We start from the raw sequence: 8,384 nt of genomic DNA on the forward strand, positions 1-8,384 counted from the left end.
CTAGGCATTAGGCTGAGGCAGCAGAAAGTAGGGGTCCTTGTTTCTTAGTGGTAGTCCCAGGCTTGTGAGGGAGGTGGTTACAGGCATGGCCTTAATTGCTTGTGCAAATGGATATTTGCAAATGCAAGTGCTCATTTGGGGTTCTAATCCTATGCAGAACAGGTAGGCACATAAAAGGGACAAGTTAAATGGGAGGTGATCATGGAGCAAAAGGAACCCTGTCTTTAACTAATGAGAAGACTGCTACACAGGCATCAGCTACTCCTGCCTCCTGGCAAAAATGGTGCATGAGGGGGACTGTCCCAGTCTTGCTGTCCGTGGAAATATGGTAAACTGAATCTCAGAAGCCATTGCTGTGTGACATTATAGGAAGAACAACTCTAAAAGAAAGAAGATCAGACCAGTCACAAAAGGAAAATACTGTAATGGTTTGGAACAGCTATTGGAGGACAGGCAGTAGGCATCCTTATCTACTCATCATTCCCACACAGTGGTGACATCTGACAGTTTCACTTCTACATACAGTAGGAAATACTTGTGATAATGCTTAGGAAGTGCTGACATTTTAATGAACAAAACTCCATTTGTATTGATTTTAGCATAGGGCGAGGATCTTTTCGTTTCTACATGGGGATTCAGACCTTGTTCTTTCCCACTTCTTTCCTCTGCAGCATGTGAACCACAGCACAATACGGTCCATTGTTTCCAGGCTTCCTTGTCCTTTATTTCCGTTGTGGACTGTTTCCCCATATGTTCACTATGACATGGTGTCTTGCCTTCAGGCTTCAGGATGCGCACAAAAGCAGGGAAGCATATAACCTGATATGAGATGCCATGCATTCACAGCAGCAGAATTATCTGCTGAATCTCTAACATCCTTTTTTTGTAGAGTGGAAAATTAAATCAGCCACTTTGCTTCCTGTTACATCATTGGATGAATCTTTGTGCCAGTCAGTAAACAGGCTAGTACCACATTAACGCATGTTGTTTCTTACAGAAAGTTATTAAAAAATACAGTCAAAACATTTTAATATGGGCCCATTATTTCAATCTGAATATATAAAATCTGCAGCACTCTAGACATGTGTGGTGTATTTCTCAAATTTAACATTTATTCCTCTGCATATTCCTGCCAAACCGGCAGAAATTGTTAAAGAAACAAACAAAACAAAAAGACAAATGCATAGCAACAGAGCCAGCAGGAAGTGATGGGAAATGTCATTAGCATTCTCCCCCAAATGAAAAACTCCCATTCATTTTTTCATATGCTTTTTTGCTATTATTCTTCCGGTGACCTTCCCAATCACCTAGAAGATGAATGGCTGACCTGTTAAATGTGTTAGAGAATAAAAGCACTTTTGGATACATAAATCTTACATTCTTCTTTCTCTCTTGCTTTGTACTTTTGATAAATTCAATAGTGGTACTATCCCTCAGAAAGAGCAATGAGCTCTTCTTTCTTTCTTTCACTAAATTAAATCTGTCATTATATAAATCAGAATTGTCTGCCTAAAACAAGTCCCTGGTTAGTATATAAAATCAAGGTAAGATTCTATGATTTAGGTGCAGGGCTGGCAGGCATTAAGAAATACTGACTTCTAATCTACATTTTGACATTGCCACCCTCAGTGTCCTTGTACAGTTAAGGAACCCCTCCGCCTCAGTTTCCCAAAATGGGACAGGGAAAATAATCATTACCTAGTTCATAAGGCTGCTGTGAAGATTAATTAGCTAGTTGGGAAAGCACTTTGAACATGAAAAGGGCTATGTGTAAGGGCTGAATGTTATTATTGTAAATTAAAACATACAAGTATTGCTCCTTGCAGTTTTCTTCTTCCTTTGATGTATTGCATTTCTTTGTTTACTTTTTTTTTTGCCACATTTGGTTTAGAAATCAAAGCATTTTAGATCAGGAATCCTACTTTACTTTGCATATCTGCCTCCCAGAGGAAACAAGTCTACAGTTAAGTCTAATGACTATGGCTCTTGTCTCCTCATTTGGAATAACTCAGAGGCTGATTCCATTGACAATAGGAACTTCTGCTTTAAGAGCTCAGCTCCACACCCAAGAACCCCAAGGTGCTTCTGGCTAGATTCTAATTCTAATCTCTCAAAGGTTTTGCAATTTATTTTTCTAATGGTCCACCTCTGAGACAATCATCTAAAACTTCTACTATTACATTACATGGATTAAAAGAGATGCTAATAAGAGTATTAGGCAGGTTCTTACACATTGAAAGCTTTTACTATTACAACACCACCTGAGTCACCCATAAAGGCTTCTGGAGAAAGCAGAGCACTTTTGGTTTTCAGCTTTTTTTTAAAAACCGCAAGAAGTGCTTAAAGTTTTTTTGTTAACAGATCTGAAAAATGTATAGTCCTTGTAAATTAAATACTACAAGTTCTTAGATGAGTGATCCCTAAGCATACATTATTCATGCTAATATGATTTAATTCTAAGTCACTGTAAGATTTATAGAAATTAAAAGACTTCACAGGCATACGGATAATGAAAATATAATTTGGCTCATGAAATCTTTATATGTAACTTTGTATTTCAGCCATGCCACTCTAGACTGCTGGAATAGGCTGACTTTGGGCTAGAGCTTGAGACCACTCAAAAACTAAAGCTAGCGCAGAATGCAGCGGCCTGTATTGCCAAGGGGAGTGGCATGCCAGAAGCATGCCAATGCTCTTGGAGCTGCCCTAGCTATCTGTGACTTGCCAGGTGTTAGCATTATCCTTTAAGAACCAGTTTAGGATGAGATCCGAATCAATCTGTAAAGTGCCTCCATTTAGGTGTTCCAACATCTAAAATCTGAAGTGCTTTGCCCCAGGAAGGCGATACAAATCAGCAGGATTAAGGCACTTGGGATCCCTATGTAGTGAATAGGGAAACATAGGTACCTCCCAAGGGTGATCAGAAAAAGGAGTACAAGGGAGGTGCATCCGTCATATGAGGATCTGGATTGCTCAGAAGGGAGATGCCTACCTGAACCAGTATGCCCAACTGACAGCGGCACTGAGTTCAGAAAAAACCACAGCACCCCTCTGCCCCCCTTGAGTATAGCGAGTGGTGGTTCCTATTGAATACAGCTAAGTGATAAAAGCACTTACCCAGGAAATCAGGGATTTAGCTGGTTGGCACTCCTCAATCAAAGGGGATTCAAATCCACATCTCTCACTTACCAGGAGAATGCCATCATCACTAAGCAGTGGACTAGTTTGGGTGAGGCCCTCTGTCACATCTCCTGTTGAAGCTGGCTCATTGGGCAACCAAGAGCACAAGATTCATGGGGCTGGAAGAAGAGCAGGCAGGAGGAGAGAGAGTGACTGTATCACCTAGGGGTCAAGGCACACCTCTGGAGAGTGGAGTACTGGCATCTGTTCCCTGCTCACACAATGTCCGTCTTCAATCGATGCTTTTCTGATGTAAAAAGGTTAAACAGTCCTGGCAACAGGAAACTGAACCCAGGACTCCCTGCCTCCCAGGGGAAAGCCACTCCAGAGTCACCCTCCCTCTGTCTAGTTCTCTGGACCTTAACGCTGCCAGTGTCACCACCACTGGCTGTAATGTGCTGCATCTGTGCTCTCACCGTCACACAGTCAGTCACACAGTGTGCACTGACTTCTAAGGAATCAGAGATTAAGGCAGAACGTAGGTGCTTCTTCATACTGATTTGTATTGCAATGGAGTTTAGATATGACTAAGACACCTGAGTCACTGCTGAGCATGAGGAGTAGCCCAAGCTTAGGTACCTAAGGGTTTTTTCTAGCCAAAATATATGCATCTAATGAATCAAGGTGCACAGGTGGTTTTGTGGGCTAATTTACATCCATTTTCTATGACTTGGGTACATTACTTCTGCCTTAACCCTGTTTAGCTTCATGCAAGATTGATTTAAATCTGATCCTTAGCACTCACTTTCCTCCCTGTGGTCAGCAGCATCACTTACATAGAGGCAACACCACAACAAAGAGGAGGAATTGCTGACAGTGTTCTTCAGGAAGGTCTTTTGACTCCAAAACTTGTTTTCCCCATTGGTATGCCAGAGCATGGATTTGTAAACTGCCCAGTTACATATTAAAAGGCTAATTTATACTCCTAGGTAATTGGGAAAGGCATACTGGGAGGATCAGGCCTATGTTATATACCACACGCTGCTGAAGCCCCAGGGAGTTAGCAATGTTTTTTACATTTGATGGAATGTATACTTTATTAATTGTTTTATAGGAAAGGGAGCTCAGATTGCTAGCTTGTAACTGTGATGCTAGTATGCTAGGCTATTACATTTGAAATGTAAATAGGAGGAGTCCCATTTACTTATTTTTTTTAAATAAAGGCCACTTTTTATAAAGCTGTAGCAACTTCAACCACTGTCTTGGTTGCGCACCAAGGATTTCACTGAGAACATGTTAGAGGGAATCAGAAAGCAGAGAAAAGGTCACAAATAAGCACCTTAGGAACAATGAAAGCTTTTCTCCATGTAGCAGTGGGAGAGTTGCTAGAAAAACTGAAAAGGTATTAATCAGAAGTGGCTATAAATCCTCTGGAGTTTTGCTCTTATAAAACTCCTCAAAGAAAGTCTTGAAGGAAATGCAGGTCAAAGCCCAAAAAAGCTCTTGATCAGAGATTGCTGGAGGAAAATCTTCCCAGATGCCATTTAATAGGCAGCAATCACCCCAGGAGTGGGAAAGCCAAGTACGCTTGAAACATGGTTGCAGTTCCTAATAGGCCTTGTCACACTTAAGGCACTGCAAGCTCCATCCAACGAACAGCTGAAGCTGGCTGGCGATTCATAAAGCCAACAGTTTAAAGTTTATTATGATGAAAGCACTTAATGACAGCCATCGCTAGGGGCCCATCATTTATAAAGCTGTGCTGAGTATTAGACATGTAGCATGACCACCAATTTTATGTCACAATTGCTACCATAAAATGACCTTTGGTGATTTTTGCTGCATGTGGTGGACAGCTCTTCTTTCACATTAGTGCTCTGTGGCTTTTCTTTGCAGACTATTATGCTGTCTAAAGCTTATTTGGCACTGTCGTGAGTCTCAACCCTTGTTATTACCCCGAAGGCCTGTCTAAAGGAAAACTCTCATGTTCTATTATGGCACTCCAATAATTTACAGATCTTACCATCCTTGGTTAGTATAATAATTTAATGCACATATTCCTGTATTGTTCCTGCATTTAATAAATGTTCCTCTTTTTCTATAGACTGTACTAAATATCCTATTGGGGGTAACAACAATATGCATGTCCCAGTATTACCAGATATTGATAAAGGGTTTTTATTTTTAATTGTCAATTAAAAAAACAGTAAGCAAAAGCAGTCAATAATAGTTTTCCTGGAAGAAATCTCCTTAAAACCTTAGGTATAAATGCTAGACCTTACACAAACATGGAATGTAATTTCAGTGCAAAAGGCACAAACACACATTTGCATGTGAACAATATTACTTAATTACCTTTCAATTTTTAAACCTACTTTGTATACTTAGAAGGTGTTTGAATACACTAGCACTTTAATATCCTGATGTAAAGCATTACCAGTAAAGTGGTCTGTCCATGCTACAACACCTTTAAATTGTATATATAATTTTATAAATGATATAAAATCTGTTTCTAGTCCATGAAAAAACACACTAGCATGGCACACTGCAATTTTGGAAGGATTTAAAATATGTGATTTCTGCTGGTACCTACTGTATTGGGTTTTATATAAAGCTTTTTTCAATAAGGTAAATTGTTACATGACAAACTCATCTTCCACCATTATCATCTGCTGTTTGTGTTTAACAACAGGAGTCCTGGTCTAACAAAACTGTTGTAATGGCTGTACAAATTACTCAGCTGAAAGCTTTTCACCAAACCAAACAGTATTAATCAGCAGTTCTTATGAAGGTGCTAATTAAAAACAATTTTCTTCCTCAGTTTGCAATACTAAGCCATCTTCATTTGCACAGTTTCCAATATACAGCTACTGTATACACTCACACTTCAGGGCCTCTATTAACTATTGAATCTCCTATTACCTATTTTATTACATTCCTGTCTCCCAAGTTTACAGGCTTGTTGACATTTTAGAAGTCACAGCATGATATGTTTAATCATTTTAAAAGTACATTAATTGAAGTCGGGAGAAAAAAATAACAGCCTTTTAGGCTTCATGTACTATCAGGGCACAAAGCAAGTCGAGAGCTCAAATCCTTTCTTTGCTCCTAGCCTGTCATGTTGCTGCAACAAAATTTTAGAACTAAATGAGAAATATGTCTCACATGCAGAACGCTTATCTGAGATTTTAATGAGAAATCTTTCACAAATGTTATTGCATTGATTTAAAATCAATGCCGGCTAAAACATACATTTAATGGAAGTATAATTATCAAAGATATTTCTTGTAATCACAGCCCTACTCAGAAAAAAATACTGCTGTTCCACAGTTGTTGGCTATGACAGCTCATTGTGTTTTGTGGGCTCTACATCTGTTGAATTTAACCCATATTCATGGGTCAAGATGTTTCTTCTCAGGCTGTGGAATGCCATCTGGACTACTGTTTCATGCATCTTCCCTCTACCTTCCAGACACTTTACATTTAGGAAGGACAATGAAGATCCAATGTCTCTTTTGGATGTAGATGGAAAATGTCCAGCTCTGATCCTGACATTACAGTCTGTTAGGCATTTGGAAGTAAGCCAGGTGCTGATGAAGCAAAGAACCTTCACAAGATAAATCCTTTAAACTTGAAAAAAAACAACCCCAAAACATTAGGTTTGTTACATTCAGCTGTCTGAAGGACAATCACTGGTCAGACAGGGAGGCTGATCTTGTGGTTAAGACAGCACTGAAACTCCTGAAATCTGGGTTCAGTTGATCATGACACGTACTTCCTCTGTGGGCAAATTACTTACGCTCTATGTGTCTTGGGTCTCCTATCTGGAACATGGGCCATAAGTTTCTCTTTCCTCCTTTACCTACTTAAAGTGTGAACCCCTCAATGCATAGATCTGCTCTTGTTTTGTGTTTGTCAGGTGCCTCCCATAAGAGGCTTTATTTTGTTTGAGGCCTGGAAGTGCTGTTGCAATACAAATAAATAGCAGCAGCAGCTAATTTTTAAAGCTAAATCCTTCCTCCTTTAAACCAAGTAGCTCAATTTAGGAGTATGCTCTTGAAATACAGCAGTGAAAGGTTATTAAATTACCTGAATCAGCAAGAAAAACTGAACTGACTGGTAGAAAGTGACAAATCCCTGCCAATTCTGAAGAAAAAACAGTGATGACTACGCTCTACGGAAATGAGGTACAACAATGTGCACATCTACAGCATCTTCCACCTGATGATCACAAACCACTTGCAAACGCTAATGAATTATCTTAATATCAGCTCTCATCCACTTTTTAAAGAAAGAGTAGAGAAAAACACCAAGAACTGTTGCTAAAGGCCACATTGACAATTTGTCCTGTATAATGGCAGGTGCACAGCCACTTCCCCTTTGTCTAAGGGAGTAGGTAAATGCTACAGTTCTTGGCCAGTAATGGATTACTCTATGTTAGTACTTCCTCCTGTTGTCTCAGGTACACTCGTTGGCATATGGAGAAGGCAGAAAAAGGTTCTGCCTATTGCTTCCTTTTTCCTTCAGGGAGACAGTGAAGGGGAGGTGAAATAGATACATAGCATTTAACTATAAATGGCTGGGCTCAGAGTCTAGAAAGGATGTATAGGATTCAAGTGGTCTTATACTCACTATTCTTGTAGTGATATCAGTCAAGCCAAAACCAAGCCTTACATGATTTGCCCAAAGCCAAACAGGGATTTTGTAACTGAATGGATGCAGTTGAAAGATCTCCTGATTGCAAATCTTGTGCTTCATTCGTCTTTCATTCCAAGTCAAGCACACTAACCAACCAGAAAGGCATTTTTTAAAAAACAACCCATCCCCCATAAAACAAAAAACTTGTTCTAAAAATATTATCAGGAAGATTTGTTTCACAGCCTTTTGCAAAACCTTTTTTAGGTTTCCTATGTGATTACACATATCTATTACCTATTTTAGATGAAGTGGAATTCTTCTTTCTTATACTCAGCTATTGCTCTTGGCTTTGTACATTTAAAGGTTATAATAAGTTGCCAGTAGCATCGGCACCACTCCCACCGAAACCCCTGCAATATGTCAGGGACTGGATCCTGAGTTTGAAAAAGGAAGAAGAGGCGATTTCCATGATAAACTACCAGTATAAGTACAAGAAAATTAGCATCAGCCTAATGGCTCTATTTATTTTCAAAGACAACAAACAGAACACTTGCATAGTACCTTTTATCTTCAAAGTGTTTTACAAACATAAACAAATCAGTCCTAATATGCCTTTAAGGAATATA

Source organism: Gavialis gangeticus, unplaced genomic scaffold (assembly GCF_001723915.1).
Source record: "Gavialis gangeticus isolate Ggan-Ray unplaced genomic scaffold, GavGan_comp1, whole genome shotgun sequence".
NCBI classification, from domain to species: Eukaryota; Metazoa; Chordata; order Crocodylia; family Gavialidae; genus Gavialis; species Gavialis gangeticus.